Raw genomic sequence first — 16,801 nt, forward strand, 5'->3', positions numbered from 1 at the left:
AAAGAGAGGTCCAGAGTGAACCCCAGATATTGCACTGTAGAAGTTAGGGAGGTGGGAAATCTTCTACGTTTAGTTCTTCGAGGAGCACTGGGTAAAATGTGTCTGGTGCTTTGGTTTCAAGAGAAGGAATTCAGTTTTCTGGGAATGAGCTCCAGAAAGTTGTCAGCCACGCCTAGACTGGGGTTTTGCGAGGGTGATGTATATGAAAAAGATGTAATAGAAGATGATTTTAGGTAGATTTTGCAGTAATCTGCATATTGGTGCACAAGCACTCGCTATCCCTCTAATAACACTCTCAGCTGCTGGGGGGACAGATTCAACCGAGTGGGCGCCATGATGGGATCCTGAGGTACGCTGCAAGGCATTGCAACTCTCTGTAAATAGTGGCTGCCAAAATTCACCAAATGAGACCTGTATACTGTAGTCGCCTTTTCCCATATGGTACTTTCTGGCAACTTCCAAGCCTAGAGCTGTGCTAGCATCCTTACTGCATCCGGTTGTTTCCCCATGTTAAATGTTTGTCAACGAACTACGCGCTTTGCTGAGCATTCAGATGCATTGTACGCATGCGCACGAACAGGTCCACACTTTCACTTATCCCGCAGTCCCATAGCTAGGGCAAGGATACCATCAAATAGAAATCCACCAAATATCTGAAGACTAAAGTTCAAATAGTAAACCTATTTGTATTTGGTCCTAATTTTATCCTTCTGTCAGCTTTTGAGAATAAGCACAGAAGGAGCCTACTTCTTGAAGGCATACGTGTAGGGAAAATGGCTGCTGTTGTGTATGTTGTAACTTCCCATCTGGTTCTGCCCACAGCCTCTGCGGACAAGAACATAAATAAGGGGAACCCGGGGATTCCCGAAAGCCTATTTATGTGTCTTATGAGAACACAGTGATTACCTCGGATTTATGATGGACGAACCAAAGAATTCTTAGCAAAGAACTGAAAAACTCATTTTACCATGCTACCCACAATTTATCAAAAATAGCACTATAATTGAATTTAAAACATTGTTCATCTGATTTTATTTTCTTCAGTAAGTAATTTCTAGACGATGTAGGTGCCCCATGTGATATCGCAGTGCTAGTGAATGGGGACGTAAGTGTAAACGTGCACAGCTGAGCAGTAAAAAACTAATGGAAAGTTGCCTGGTTTCACAGTTTGTTTTCATACATCAACTACAGTATTACGTTCGGGTTCATTGATATTGCATTAAATGTCCAGTCAGCTTACTGTTATGTCGACGTTGTGACCCCAGTTCAGTTATTTACAAACAGTGGCTTCATCAGGGTATTGTTTTGTAACATCCTCAAGAAATATTGTAATTGAGTCAGAAAGATAGTTTTGTAAATCCTTTCTCTAACCGATCATAGTATGCTTTTCAACCTAACAGGACCAGTGCTTAATTTGTAAATAGAAAAGTGCCGGTGCTCAGAGATCTCCTCTGAAACACGCGGCTGCTGCATTTAAATGTGCGAGCACGGAATACTGAGGCAGCTTAATCCTGAAGCCATCTCGGGCCTCTTTAATCCATTTAAAGCCACTCCCAGCGCTTCAGCTCACTCTTGCAAGCTTTCTGCTTTCTCCCATTGTGACGCTTTTTTGTTTTTTTCTCTTCCTCCGTCTTTCCCACGTGTGTCTTCTGCTCGCAGCAAAAATAAGTGCCGGTGCTCCGCACCGGAAACAACAAGCACAAATTAAGCACTGAACAGGACACTACTCAAGGTCGGCATGGTTACCACATTGACAGATGCAACGTGTGCACCGCAGCTCGTGCACAAGATGCACCTCAATAAGGGCGCCATATTTTTACCCTGTCCTCTTTGCTCTCATCCACCACTTGCAGAGCGCGTGCTCTCCAGCATCGGACCTATTTGAGGACAATCTTCTTTTGTATGTCCCATATGCACTTTTAGTACAATATTCTATGCCCGGTGTTAGAATAGTAAATTATTATTTTCGCCGCAATTTAAGGGTATTTCTATGTTTCTCCTTGGCTAGTTGACTTTTGAGAGAAGGCACGCGAACATGGGTACTTAGGTCACGTGCAACATTATTTCTGTGAAAGGTCTTAGCTTTGGAGAAGAGACATTGATATACGGCGAGCCTACCCCCAAAATATGCCGCAAGGTGGCATTCCTACCACTCCACTTTCGAAAAGCGGGATATATATACACCCCAATACTATAAATATAGGATGCAGCAGCAGTGGTTCAGCCCCCGCCCTCAGCCCACCACCTTTTTTTCTCGGAGACATAGAAACACAGAAGAGGTCAGGCGGCTGGAATACCGGCTCTGGGGAAGCTTGCTGGTGCCGGCGACTCAGAAAAGAGCCGAGTGGAGGAAGCCTGAACCTGTGCTCACTACAGCTGCTGTAATTGCAAACTCCTGGCCTGCGAAGGGAGGGTCTGGGTTGAAGCCTGGCTGCAGCGGATGTTGGGTGTTGCAATCAACACCAGGCTGCCAAAATGAGGTGTTTTAAGGGCCTGGCTGCTGCGAGGTTGCAAAGGGAAAAAAAAAAAGACTAATCAGCCTGGTAAGTCTAAAATGTCTAAAATGTATATTCTAATACATAGATAATAGCCTGAAAAATAATCTAAAAATCCAACCCAACGTTTTTTGCAGATGAATGCATTTTGGAATTTTCAAAGAATTTCGGAAGTACTCTTAGGAAGTCACACTAGTCGGGCACTCACGTGTAGTTAGTCACGCAGAATTGTAACGAAAGGGCAGTAAACCAAATGTCAATGGGGGTGTTCTGTGGCTCCATCAGAGCTACGAAGCGCTATATACATACAATAACACCGGTAAATGCTAAACATAGTTCACTTGCACATCCTAACTTTTTTTCCACAGAAGCAACAGGCACAGAGAATGGAGACAGATGAAAATTGGTTAATATAGGAGAGAGGACAAGATGAAGATGAGGAAACTGAAGGTGGGTGAAGGGACAGAAGAGAGGCGAGAGAAAGAGATCGAGAGGGGAGCAAACTAGATAAGTGGCAGGAAAAGATAGAAAGGAAACACACGTGAAGGGGCAAGGAAAGAAAAGAAAGGAAAAGCAGGCGTAAATAAACATGAATAAGGGGAAAGCAAGAAAAGAAAGAGACCACGGAGGAAAAAAAAACGTGAATAAGGGAGGAGACAGAACCTGATATAACGAGACCAGGAAGTGAAAAATGCTTCAATTTTCTTGCGATAATGGCATTACTCCTAGTCCTACTCCCTCGCCTTCCTTTTAAACCAATGAGGCCTCCCGCCTCCCCCCTAGACCCTCCCTTCCCCCTTTCAAACCCCCCCTCCACCCTTAACTCCTCCTGTACAAAAACCAAGCCCAAGCAGCAACTCGGACAGTCTGTACCGGGAGGGTGGGAGGGAACGGAAAAGGAAGGCGAGGGAGTAGGACTAGGAGTAATGCCATTATCGCAAGAAAATGGAAGCATTACCTCCTGTCCCTCCCTCGCCTTCCTTTTAAACCAATGAGACATAGCAAGAAAAACACAGGAGACGGACACTGAGTTGCAAGAACCTTTATTCATATCCTGCCTCAAGGACACCAAAACACCCTACCCCTATTACCTCATAGAGGATAAGACTCGGTGACCTAATACCGACTCCAAACTACCCAAGTCCGACAGCCTATAATGACGCACAAACGTCAAAGGTGAAGCCCAAGTGGCGGCCCTGCAAATTTCCACCACGGAGGTCCCTTGTAGTTCTGCCACTGTAGCTGCCATCCCTCTGGTAGACCGACCCTGAATCCCTTGAGGAGGAACCACCCCTTTCAAGGAATAGGCCAACAGAATCAAAGATCTCACCCACCGACTCAAGGAAGCCGTGGAAGGTTTCTCACCTTTACCTGCCGGACCGAAATTAACAAAAAGCGAATCCCCTTTCCGAAAAGAAGCCACCACCCGCAGGTACTCCAATAAAGCCCTGCGTACATCCAACGAATGCAAACGGACCTCCTCCCTTGAGGAGGGATCCGGACAAAATGAAGGAAGGATAACCTCCTGACGGGAATGGAATGAAGAATTGATCTTCGGGATAAAGGAAGGAACCGGAACCAGAACTACCCGATCGGGAAAAAGCTTACAAAAAGGAAAGGAACAGGCCAATGCCCCCAATTCCCCTAACCGACGAGCCGAAGTAATGGCTACCAAAAAGAACGTCTTCAAAGACAGATGGCGTAAATCACAGTCCCCCAATGGCTCAAATGGGGCCTCCGTCAAAGCATCCAAAACCAAAGAAAGATCCCAGGAAGGAAAGGAACGTACTGGGCGAGGAAACAAATTAACCAGCCCTTGAAAAAATCTAGGCATCAGGTGCCCTTCATCCTGAAGATTACGCCACGGACCTCTGAATGCCTGAATCGCCGCCCACTGTACCCTTAGAGATGCAACCGACAAACCCAACTGAGCGCCGTCCTGCAGGAACTGCATCACTTCAAAGATAGACGCGCAGGTAGGATCCAACTCATGATTCAAACACCAAGAAGAAAAAACCCGCCACTGTCTACCATAAGAAAGTAAAGTGGAACGCCGCCTGGAAGCCAGTAATGTAGAACTCAACGCTACAGGTACCCCAGACCAGTCAAGCCCCGTCGTTCAACTTCCAGGCCGTCAAGTGCAACCTCCTCAACGACACCACTGAGAGGCAGGGAAACTCCAGGGGGGATGGACAAAGAGGCAGAGGCCATATCCTCCCTTCTGCCATCATCCTTAACAACGGGAACCAATTTGCTCGCGGCCAAAGAGGTGCAATCAGGATAACCCTGGAGCCCAGATCCCTCACCCTCAACAGAAAAGCCCTGAGAAGTTGAAACGGAGGGAATGCATACAACAGACCCCTCGGCCAAGGACATGACATCCCGTCCACCTCCCAGGCCTGGGGACACCGAAACTGGGAGCAGAAGCGATCCAACTTCGCATTTTCTGCGGACGCAAACACATCCAACACTGGAAGCCCCCAAAGCCGAACCAGATGCAGAAACAGAGACTTCCGGAGGGAGAAAAGTTGAGATGAAGGAATCACCCTGCTCAGAAGATCCGCCCGAACATTGACCACCCCCGAATGTGCGTAGCCCTGAGAGAAGGAACCCACTCCTGAGCCCACACAAAAATCTCCCTGGCTAGACTGAACAGAGCCCTTGACCTGGTCCCTCCTTGCCGGTTGACATAAGCTTTGGCCACTAAGTTGTCCGTCCGAATAAGAACCGCCGTCCCCCTCAGGGACCCCTGGAAATGGACCAGAACCAGAAAGACCGCTCTCAATTCACTCCAATTCGATGACCGACTCTCCTCCTGAGGGGACCAAAACCCCTGAACCTGAGCCGACCCTATCCACGCACCCCAACCGGAGAGGCTGGCATCCGTAGTCACCACCACGGGCCTCAGAGGAGACAAAGACACCCCTACCCGAAGATGATCTGCATCCAACCACCATTGCAACTCCCTGCGAATCAATATGGACCCCGGAACCCTGTCCTTCAGAGAACCGGACCCCGGAGTCCACCTTTTCAAGAACCACGTCATCAAGCACAGGAGATGGAAACGCGCCCAAGGAACCAGAAATATCACAGATGCCAAATGACCCTGCAGCCTCAACCAAAGAAGAGCTCGTGGCGCAGTCAGTAATACAACCTTCTTGACCAAGGCCTGGAGTACACCCAACCTCTTCTCTGACACCGACACCAAGCCTAGAAGAGTCTGAAACCGAGCCCCCAGAAAAACCAGATCCTGGGACGGAACTAAATCTGATTTCTCCCAATTGATTAAAAACCTGTGGTTTTGCAGGACCCCCAGAACTTGGTCCACCTGTCTCTGCAACAGGACCCGCGACTGGGCATGAATCAAAATGTCGTCCAGATATGGATGAATAAACACCCCCTCTGAATGTAGCAAAGCCACCAGGGGGGCCAGCACCTTTGTGAAAATTCGAGGAGAAGATTTCAGACCGAAAGGAAGAACGCAAAACTGGTAGTGTTCTTGATCCACGGCAAACCTCAGGAACCTCTGAGAAGATCTTGCCACAGGCACGTGCAGGTAAGCATCCTGCAGGTCCAGCGACACAAGAAAGTCCCCTTGCCTGACCAATGGAAAGATAGTCTGAATAGACAGCATGCGGAAATGCACCGTCCTGATCCAAGTGTTCACCTCCTTCAGATTGAGCACAGGTCGAAAACCCCCTGAAACTTTCTGCACAAGAAACAGAACCAAATAAGTTCCCCGACCCCTTTCCACCAGTGGAACGCGGGAAATGGCCCCCTTGACCAACAAGTCCCTTACTCCGTCCAATAATGCCCTTCTCCTGGACCCTCCTGAAGGCAGAGGGGTGGGACGCACCCCTGAATCTGCAGGAACCCTCACAAAATCGATGACATAACCATTGGCCACAATGTCTAGCACCCAACGATCGTTGATACTCTCCTCCCAAGCTGAAAGAAAGTGACTCAGCCTTCCCCCAACCGGCCCTATGCCAGGCCCACAGTGATTGTCAGGACCCCTTCTTGAAACCACCCCGGTTCGCAGGAGCAGCCTTCTTAGGAGAAAAACGTGGCTGAAAACGCTGTTTCCTAAATGAAAAGGATTTGGCCTCCCTATTCGGAGAAGATCGGGAATGCTTCTTCCACCCTTTACTAGAAGTAGAACCCCCTTTATAAGGTAAGGCATGTTTCCGTTCCTTAAACGCCTTGGAAAGCATGGATGGCAATTGCTCTCCAAACAAGTTACGACCTTCAAACGGCAGTCTCAGCAAGGCCGCCTTCTCCCCTGGGTCAGCCTTCCAGGAACGCAACCAGAGGGACCTACGAGCCCCAATAAAAGCCCCAGAGGCCAGCGCCGAAGTGCGGACCACATCCGAAGAAACATCCGCCAACAATCTGGCCTGTTGTTCCATAACAGCCAGGAGCTCTGAACATTCCGCACCTTCCTGAACAGCCACCGCCAGCTTATCAAAGTCTTGCACCAACGACTGGACCACATAAGCAGAATAAATACCTGCCCTTAGCGCCAGATTCTCACCGGCAAATGCCCTTTTAAGACCTGAATCCACTTTGCGATCCGTGGCATCCGTAGGCACACAATCCTCCGGTTTTACTGCCGTTTTGCCAATCAGGGTAGCTAAAATAGAATCCAGGCGGACCGAAGGAGGTAATACCTCCTCACCCTCAAGTAAATACAGTTTCTGCAGGAATTGTGGAACCTGAGCTTTATCCACATCTTTCCATTCACGAAACACCATATCCTTCACAGGTCCCTGAAAAGGCATGGCAAACTTGGAAGGGGTCTGATATTGAGGAAATAAGTGAGAATCCGAGCTTGAAGGATGAAACACTGGGAAACCCAAATTGTCCCGAACATGTGCCATCACCTCCCACATTTCCTCTCTGGATACATATTTTCCCCCAGATGACGTAGACGGGGCCTCATCACCCTCACTGTCTGACGAGGACTTCCTTGTAGCAGCCGATGAATGAGAAATCTTAGAGTGACCAGTCCTGGTCACCCCTGCTTGAAGAGCCCTGGTAACAGCCACTTCAATCATCTCCTGCACCTCCTCCCTGGACATGAGGGGAGTGCCCCTATCCTGTAACTGTGAGCCCCCAGGATTGGAAACACTAGCAGCACCCTCCTCCTCCGAAGAGGAAGATGAGACAATCCTACGCCTCTTTGCCTGAACCTTCGGCATGACAATATCCAAAAAACACTGCCTTACATCCCAAATCACTCCTCATATATAGTGACAAGGATCCCCCCCCTAGAAATAAACCAATCCCCAAAAAGGTCAAACATTTCTGGCCAAACCATAAAACTGCGGGCAGAACGCCCGTCCTACCCGTCGATTCGTGGAATCTCAGCCCAAAAATCTCCATCCCGCAGTTCCTCGCTGCTCAGCAGCGCGGTAACCCGGAAACAAAGCCCCAGCCACAAAGGGCCGGTCGACCCGTCAGCCGGCCCTCCTTCCGCGTAGTTCTGAGCAGCCCGGCTGCTCGCTTTCAAACGCAATCAGCTGCCGCACTCCTCGCGGAGCTCCGCACCCCGAGGAGTGCCTCCAACGAAGACCTCCAGACCCCGCCGTGCAGGTAAGGGAAAGAAAAACATCTAGCGTGGGCTAGACAAAAGAAACAAGAGGAGTTAAGGGTGGGGGGGGGGGGGTTTGAAAGGGGAAGGGAGGGTCTAGGGGGGAGGCGGGAGGCCTCATTGGTTTAAAAGGAAGGCGAGGGAGGGACGGGAGGTAATGTGAATGAGGTGTGTGTGGGGGGGGGTTAAAAAAAGTCGTGAGAGAAAGAAAGGTAGGAATGGGGATAGGCACTAAGATCTGAGACAGAAATAAAGACAGAAATAAATAATCACAAAATAAAGTGGAAGGGGGTAGGTGGAGATTGATGTGTAGGGCCCTGTGCATTCCGAAGTGCAAGCGGGTGTGTAGTGTCTTGTCTAGAAATTTTACAGAGGTGACCTACCTTAAGTTTCTCTGCTGAGGAACAGAGTAGCCCTTGGCATGCAGGCTGAGGACTTCTGAATTAAAGACGTTTCTGCGATCTCCTGCCAAGCCAACGACCTGTTCTATTTCAGGTATCAAAGACCTATGTATGCATGGCTGAGCTGGTGATGTGGGAGAAAAGGTGTGGGCCAGAGGGTGGCTGTTACAGATGAATAGAGGCACTATATACATATATATATATATATATATATATATATATATATATATATATATATATATATATATATATATATATATATATATTTGTCTGAGCAAATCATCCCATGATCATGGACAAACTTACTCACTTGGTTCACCTGGGGTATGAATACATGTTCACATGTTTCAGGCTCGCTTTTAGGTCCCAGTAGACCACTGCTTATATGGCTTACTCTTCAGAGATAAAAGCCAGCACAAGAGAGTGAGGAGAGAAGGTATACCTTAGTATCTTCCCAAAATTTCAAAACCTAATCAACAAAAGCAGGTACACAGTCATGATGCTCAGCATCTATTTCTGGCTTCCCTACCCACCGATCTAACTGGTGGCATGCTTCATCATCGGGGTCCCACCCGGGTGCCTAATGCGTCAAGAACCTTGATCTTACATTAGGTATAGGAGTCCATTATTGCTCCAAGAACATCACACACACATTTTTAACCATGTCAAAGAGAATACTATAACAAAGTGGTACGAGTACAAGGGTGCACTCTAGACAATGTTAACATCACATTTCTTTTCAGTTGATGCACACTTCACGTAGGTGCACATACACAAAAATTATTGACCCCCTCTGCTGTAATCAGGCGTGGAAGCACACCACAGAGGCATTAGGCATCCGGGGTGGGACCCCGATAATGAAGCATGCCACCAGTTAGATCCGTGGGTGAGGGGTCTTTTACAAGAACAAAAAGATTCTTTTAGAAACACAGAAATAGAGGCTGAGCTTAATGACTTTGTACCTGCTTTTGTTGATTAGGATGTTATTTTATTCTGTAAAGAGCCAAAAGCAGGTATTAGTTAGGAAAGCTCTGGTGTTGACTGCAGAGGATGTACCCCCTGCCCTTCGTGCAGGGGCGGAGCTTCAAGGGGGGTGTTTGGGGTGTTACACCCTCCCTGACAAATTTATTTTCTTAGAAGTAGTTCAGTACAAATACTTTCAGTCGGATATTGTGCGATGTCAGTCGGATTTCAGGAGGATTGTTTCACATACACAGACAACAAACGCACACAGTGTTTGAAAGTCCTCAAAAATATTGGTTATTTTACATAATGTTGTGTTTTCACTGTTATTACTTCTACCAAACCTCATTCCTCTCCCTGTCCCCTGCTTCTTAGGCCATTCCGGTGTGCCCTGCTTGTCCTATAATGCCTTTGAATCTTTATATTCCAGTCTGATTGTCGGAAAATCTGAGGCCCACAGCCCCTCTCCTCCAATCTTACTGACCAAGCTACGCCCCTGGGGGCGTAACTATAATTAGTGCAACGGGTGCAGTGGCACAAGACCTCAGTGGCACGCTAACCCCAGTGCACTCCAATCAGAGCTCTCTTTCACTAAAGAGGGATCTTGGTGGCCCGTTTCCATGCATCAGGAGCCATGGCAGTCGCTCTTCGTTACTTCTTTGCACCGGTAGGAAAGTGCGTCCTCACAGCTGCTGAGGTAAGGGATGGCGGCGAAGTGCAAAAGAAAGGAAGATCGTAGAAAGTAAGCAGGGGTTGAAGAGAAGAAAAACGATGGGAAAATGAATACAATGGGAAAGGAGAGGGATGTAATGTAAGGCAGGTAAAAACTGTAAAAGCGGTTAAAGAAAATATAAAGGAAACAGTAAAATTAGTAAATTAAAACCACAAAGAAACATTTCACCATTTGGTTTTAACTCCAAATAAAAACACATTTTCAGGGTGGAGACTGCGCCCAGTCATGCCTGCCTAGGGCTTAGGGTGAAAAACAAAGTCTGGCAATTCTTCAGGGTCTGAGCTTAAAACGGCGCTGCTGCTGCCAGGGCGGCTCACGCGCTTTCATTCTACTGTTTATGTCCTCGAGCGCTCTCCGTGTTGGCGCAGCGCAGAGGCAGCTGGGAACAGACTGGTCTAAAGAGGAATCCAGTAACTTCTGGAGAAGCAGGCACTGCTGGCAAGCATCGAGTACATGTGCAGCCCGATGTATGACTGACCCTGTCCCAGGCCTGCCGCCTTTTCGGGGGCAGGCCATCTAGGGACGGCTCCCAGATTCCCTCTACGCCAGTGGTCCTCAATTTTTTTTATGCCCCCCACCCCCATGCCACCCCCTTGCGCCTCCCTTGTAAAATAATTAATTAATTTCTTCGGGCAACCCAACATGACACATTTTGTACTCACAATTGCTGAATTAAAATATTACTTGTTTTTTTGTTGTTGTTGTTTTTTTTTAGTTTGTAAAGCGCCGACCACTGGGTTGTAGCCTGCCTCAGCCAAGTCTCAGAGGAAGCTACAGCTTGCATTGGTATAGCCATGTTTTTAAATGCCGCTTGAAGTTTAGCAGATGGAGCATTTTTCTCATACAGAGAGACCTGGCGTTCCGCCATCGAGGGATCGGGAATGAAAAGGTCCTGCCGCCAAGTCTCGAACTAGCGGTTTTGTGAATATGCAGATGTAGGCTATGATTGGAGGTTTCTAGGCAGAACGTGTTTAACTAGTGGTTCTGCAAAGTCGGACCTGGAGAGCCGGTCCATGCCAGATTTTTAGCATATCCACATTTAGAAAACTGTAGATTTCTGAAACATCTTTTTTCTAAATGTGGATATGCTAAAAATCTGGCATGGACCCCGCTCTCCAGGACCGACTTTGCAGAACCCTGATTGTGTAGTTAGCTATTCTATGGGCGATGCATAGCGCCTTGAAGAGGATTCTTTTGCTCAAGAGGAATCAGTGTAGGGTGTCAGAATGTTCTGTGATTAATGTAGCTTTTGATATATCATAAATTAGTACTGGCTGCTGCATTTATGTATATATATACACCCCGATACAAGGAATTGTCATAGTTGATCTTCAACATACTCAGTGGCCTGCAGCACTACTGCGTTAGAATCAGAGGAAGAATTTTGCTGAGTGCTTTCAGATTAGCGAAACAAGGTTTCATCACCATTTAGTTTTAGGTAGTTGGTACTCCTCCACTGAATTACCTTGGTTATAAAATTGACGTTGTTTCATGTGTCTTCACAGTTCTTTGTTATGGAAACAATCAGTTGTATATCATCAGCATACAATAGTAGGATGATTGTATATCTAGGCATACCTTCCAACTTAGGGCGACACACTGAAGGATACAAAAAGTGATGGATGGAATGGTTGAATTAATCTCAGCCACTGGTAATTACTCAGCATAGCATACAAATCCATCCTTGTTTTGCTCACTATGCCACTTCAGTTTGGGCCCAGCCATATGCAATTCAGTCTTGACCTTGCTTCTTGGGAGCAGCCCAGCCCAAACTGCAAGGCCAGGTCCTCCCTTAACCAGAACACAACAACCTAGGAGTGGTTTTGCCATGATTAGGGCTTATCAGCCAGGTATAGCTTGGTTCCACTGACACAGTGTGCAAGGGACGGACATCTGGGCATGTATGTCCCACTTAGGGCAACACACTGAAGTATACAAAAAGTGATGGATGGAATGCTTGAATTAATCTTAGCCACTAACCTCTATGACCACTTCACTTATAGGACCCTATGTTGGCATATTTTTGCAAAGTATTCAAACCAATAAAATTCATTGGGAAGAAAAAATAAACTTTTGGGAGGTGCATCCATGGACCAAGTTGCTGCTCTTATGATATCTTATAGCTGGCTTTACACAAATAAAGCTTTGGATACCATGAATCCCTTGGTGTAATTATTGTTAGAAATAGGGGTCTTTATTTAGCAGTGGTTTGCACTCTGCCCAATTAGGGACCCTCACTGTAGTCAGGGTAAGAAAGCCACACAGCTAAGATAACCCCTGCTCATCCCCTTGGTAGCTTGGCACAAGCAGTCAGGCTAATCTCTGAGACACAGTAACAAAGTGAAAACACCACAAAAGTACTTCACACCAGTTTATAAAAATAGCCAATATTTATGTGAGTAAAACAAGGATAAAAATCCAATATACACAAGTAAAGATAAGAATTTTTCAAAGATCAAATGTTAGAATAGCGCTTAGAAACACAATAGCTCCAACTGGGGCTAGCACAACTTTTTGACAGAGTCGCTCCCAACAGTTCAACGCCACTTGTGAGGGAGTGCGGGTCGGTCACAGAGTTGAGCGGTCCCTTAGAAAACAATGAGGAAACAAAGGCATTGCATGGAGCCGGGTAGGTTAGGCGTTGCTGGTTCGGTGTCTGTTCCTTATTGGTACTGGGGAGTTGAGGCGTCGGTTCCTTACTGGTAGGCAGGTGAGGCAAGGCGTCAGTTCCTTACAATTGCAGGGGAGGTGATGCAGCATCGGTTGTGAGGCATCAGTTCCTTTCGATAAGGTGGGGTCCATGAATCCAGCAGGTCAAGATGTGAGGCGTCGACTTTGAGGTGTCGCAATCACACCACAGGGCCACAGGTGCTGTGGTGGAGTCGGGAGTCATGGATGTTGGTGACATGATACTCGGGACCCATTCTGTGGCGGGACTTCGGAGACGCTGCAGTGGTGTCAGGCCTGTGTTGCAGGTTGTGGTCGTTGCACTCAGCAGGGACCATGGCTCGGGTGCAGGCAGTGGCACGTAATCGGACAGCGGCACCAGTTACAAAGTCGCTCTGGATTTGGTGTGGTTTCTTCTTGTTTGTACCAGAGCTCACTTCCAAGGGCACAGGAAGTGCATTTGCCACCACTTGGCAAGTCAGGACTCTCAGCAAGAGAGTCCAGGCACTGGCAGATGAAGTCTTTGATGGCAGTTAGATATCTAAATAGGAGGCAAGCTCAGTTCAAGCACTTGGAGAACCTTGGAAAGCAGGATGTAGAAAGCCAAGTCCAGTCATTTCACTCCCAGGACAGAAGCCACAAGAAGCAGGCCAGCACAGCAAAAGCAAATCAACAGGCAGCATTGGCTGCCCCTCCTACAGCATCCAGCTCTTCTTCCTGGCAGAATGTCCTCAGTTCAGAAGTGTTCTAACTATGTAGTGTCTTAGGTCCAGTGCTTATATCCATTTCTGTCTTTGAAGTAGGCAAACTTCTAAGAGACATCTTTGTAGTGCACAGGACCCTGCCTTTCCTGCTCTGGCCCCAGACACACTCCAGGGAGTTTGAAGGTGCTTTGTGTAAATACAGGCACATCCCTATTTAGGTGCCAGTGTCATCTCCTCCCACCACTCTAGCTCAGGAAGACCCATCAGTCTGGTGATGTGCAATCAGGATATGCAGGGCACACCTATGCTCCCTTTGTGTGACTGTCTAGAGTGAATACACAAACAGCCCAACTGTCATCCTGACCCTGGCGTGTATTCCACAAATCAAATCAAATCAAATCATTAGCATTTGTAAAGCGCGCTACTCACCCGTGCGGGTCTCAAGGCGCTAGGGGGGAAAGGGGGGGTTATCGCTGCTCGAACAGCCAAGTCTTTAGGAGTCTCCGGAAAGCGGAGTGGTCCTGAGGCTGGTGGGGAGGGAGTTCCAGGTCTTGGCCGCCAGGAAGGAGAAAGATCTCCCACCCGCCGTGGAGCGGCGGGTGCGAGGGACGGCAGCAAGTGCGAGGCCAGCGGAGCGGAGGGGGCGGGTGGGGACGTAGAAGCTGAGGCGTCTGTTGAGGTATTCCGGTCCCTTGTTGTGGAGGGCTTTGTGTGCGTGGGTGAGAAGACGGAAGGTGATCCTTTTGCTGACTGGGAGCCAATGCAGGTGTCTCAGGTGTGCGGAGATGTGGCTGTTGCGGGGTACGTCGAGGATGAGGCGGGCCGAGGCGTTTTGGATGCGTTGCAGCCACAGACAGGCAGAGGCACAGAGTGCTTAAGCAAGAAGATGCCCACTTTCTAAAAGTGCCATTTTCAAACCTACAATTCAAAAACCAACTTCACCAACAGATGTATTTTTAAATTGTGAGTTCAGAGACCCCAAACTCCACATCTCTATCTACTCCCAACGAGAAATTACACTTAAAGGGTATTTCAAGGCAATCCCCATGTTATCCTGTGAGAAAGACAGGTCTTGCAATAGTGAAAAGCAGGCTTAGCACTATTTTACTATCAGGGCATGTAAAACACACGAGTACATGTCCTACCTTTTATATACACCACACTATGCCAATGGGGCTGCCTTGGGCCTACTTTGGGGGTGACTTACACGTAGTAAAAGGGAAGGTTTGTGCCTGGCAAGTGACTGCACTTGCCAGGTCGAAACTGCAGTTTAAATCTACACACACACACACACACACTGCAGTGGCATCATTTGATTTACAGGCCCTGGGCACTCATGGTGCACTATATTAGGGACTTACTAGTAAGTCAAATATGCCAATCATGAATAATCCAACCTCCAATACAAATTGGACAGAGAACACTTGCACTCTAGCACTGGTTAGCAGTGGTAGAGTGCCCATAGTCCTAAAGCCAGCAAAACGAAATTCAGCGCGGGATCAAAAACAGGAGCCCAGAAGCAAAAAGACAGGGGAAACCATGGCAAGAGCGGGCAGGTTTAACAATGAGCCTCAAAAATTGATGTGTCCAATGCCTGGCTTTCGCATCGCCCATCTAATCAGCGTAGGAGACCAAACCAGGCCAGAGGGGTTTCTAAAGAAAATCAAAAGCTGTTTAACCCCCTTCCGCCCTCAGTTGCCCCTCCAGTATGTAGGGACCTTGTGACACTTTCATATTCTTTGAGGCATATTACCACACACAAATTCTGTTAATCAAGAAAAGTTCTGATAAGAAATGGATTGGTTGTTGCTCTTAGTTCTTATGGCTCTGGTTAATGTAATACCAGACGGAGTAAACATCCTTCAGCTAATATTTATCAATCAGACACCCCCAGGCATCAGACAAACGTCTGCATTACAAAAGACACAGAAGCATTGTTCTCTGCATAGATTCTCATTCAGCTACCACAACAAGAAATGATTATATAATCATCCTAGAGGTGACTGCACTTAGGCGCATGAGGTTTTGGAAGGGCAATACCTCTCAACAGTTTACATATCAAATGCTGTTCCCCCACATGCTTCTGTCCACCATTAATTGCTCTGCAGAGATTACAGAACTAAAATAATTGGATGCCCTTTAGGTAAAGCCTCCTTCACCAGTTCAGCTAGAAAGTGTATATTGTGCCAGTGTCTGCCCCATGGCATCCAAGTTCCATTGCAGACACCAACTGCTCTATTATTTCCAGACAGAGCAATATCCTATTTTGGTGCCCCTTGACCAGGCCTGACTAATTAATCTAATAACTAATGAATCTTGCAGCTAGGCATGGAATACCTGGGACCCACTTACAACTGTAGAAATCCTTTATACCAAGAGATATAACATCCAATCAGTAACATGGAGTGACACTGCAGTAAATGATTTACCTAAAGTGACAGAAATTCGGAGAGATGGGTTGGAAAATCCAAGTAAACTTCCAGCATCGCTGGAAACCCCACTTGTATTCTCTAAAGGGATGTCACTAAAACCAGATCCATCTCTTACAGAGATAAGACATTACCCATGTAATGAACAACTGAATAATACAATTTATCAGGAGCACAATGTCATTAGTCACCTTGCTTATTTTTGTGTTCTAATGATTGATTCATCCTTCAGAATTCTCATCACAAAGAATTTAGTTGCCACACACATTGACCATATCTATCTATCTATCTATCTATCTATCTATCTATCTATCTATCTATCTATCTATCTATCTATCTATCTATCTAGTCGCCAGACCTCCCTATATATTTGGCACAGTTTGATGAATCTTTACGAAATTTTCCCAAAAAAGTGCCCCTGTGATTCTTGTTGCACATGGAAGAGCTTGAGGTGGTCCGTCAGTCGGGGGCTAAGAAAAAGGGGTGGTCAAAAAAGTTGCATTTCCCATGTTAATTCCCACAGGACATTTAGACACGACTAAGCTAGCTTTCGGTACACAGATTGTGCTTTAATTTATTTGGTGTAAATCCAACCCTGAGGATCACCACGTCCTCAGGGTGTTTCTGTGATTATGTGAGGGGGGCTGAGTGCCGCCCACACAGCCCCAGGGACCATCACCTCACCCAGGCATTCCTGTGATTATGTGCGGGGGGTGCACAGCTCCCCAGCCCGCAGCCCCAGGGACAACGACCTCCTTGGGGCGTTTCTGTGATTATGTGCGGTGGGGCGCGTGTTCCCCCCAACACCCCGTCCCT

The 16,801-nt window shown here is 47.3% G+C and overlaps 1 protein-coding gene across 2 annotated transcripts in view; it reads left to right on the plus strand.

The window, feature by feature from the left end:
- EMP3 (epithelial membrane protein 3 (MAM blood group)) overlaps positions 1 to 16,801 on the plus strand; it is a 95,041-nt gene that overhangs the window by 37,824 nt on the left and 40,416 nt on the right. The window contains exon 1 of one of the 2 annotated variants that reach the window (XM_069200676.1): positions 10,036 to 10,149. The exons of the other annotated variant lie outside the window; for it this stretch is intronic. The gene's annotated coding sequence lies outside the window, so the exon portion shown is untranslated. Of the gene's footprint in view, positions 1 to 10,035; positions 10,150 to 16,801 lie in introns of those variants that run through there. 2 annotated transcript variants of the gene reach the window in all.

This window comes from Pleurodeles waltl, chromosome 7 (assembly GCF_031143425.1).
Source record: "Pleurodeles waltl isolate 20211129_DDA chromosome 7, aPleWal1.hap1.20221129, whole genome shotgun sequence".
In the NCBI taxonomy this organism is placed as follows: domain Eukaryota; kingdom Metazoa; phylum Chordata; class Amphibia; order Caudata; family Salamandridae; genus Pleurodeles; species Pleurodeles waltl.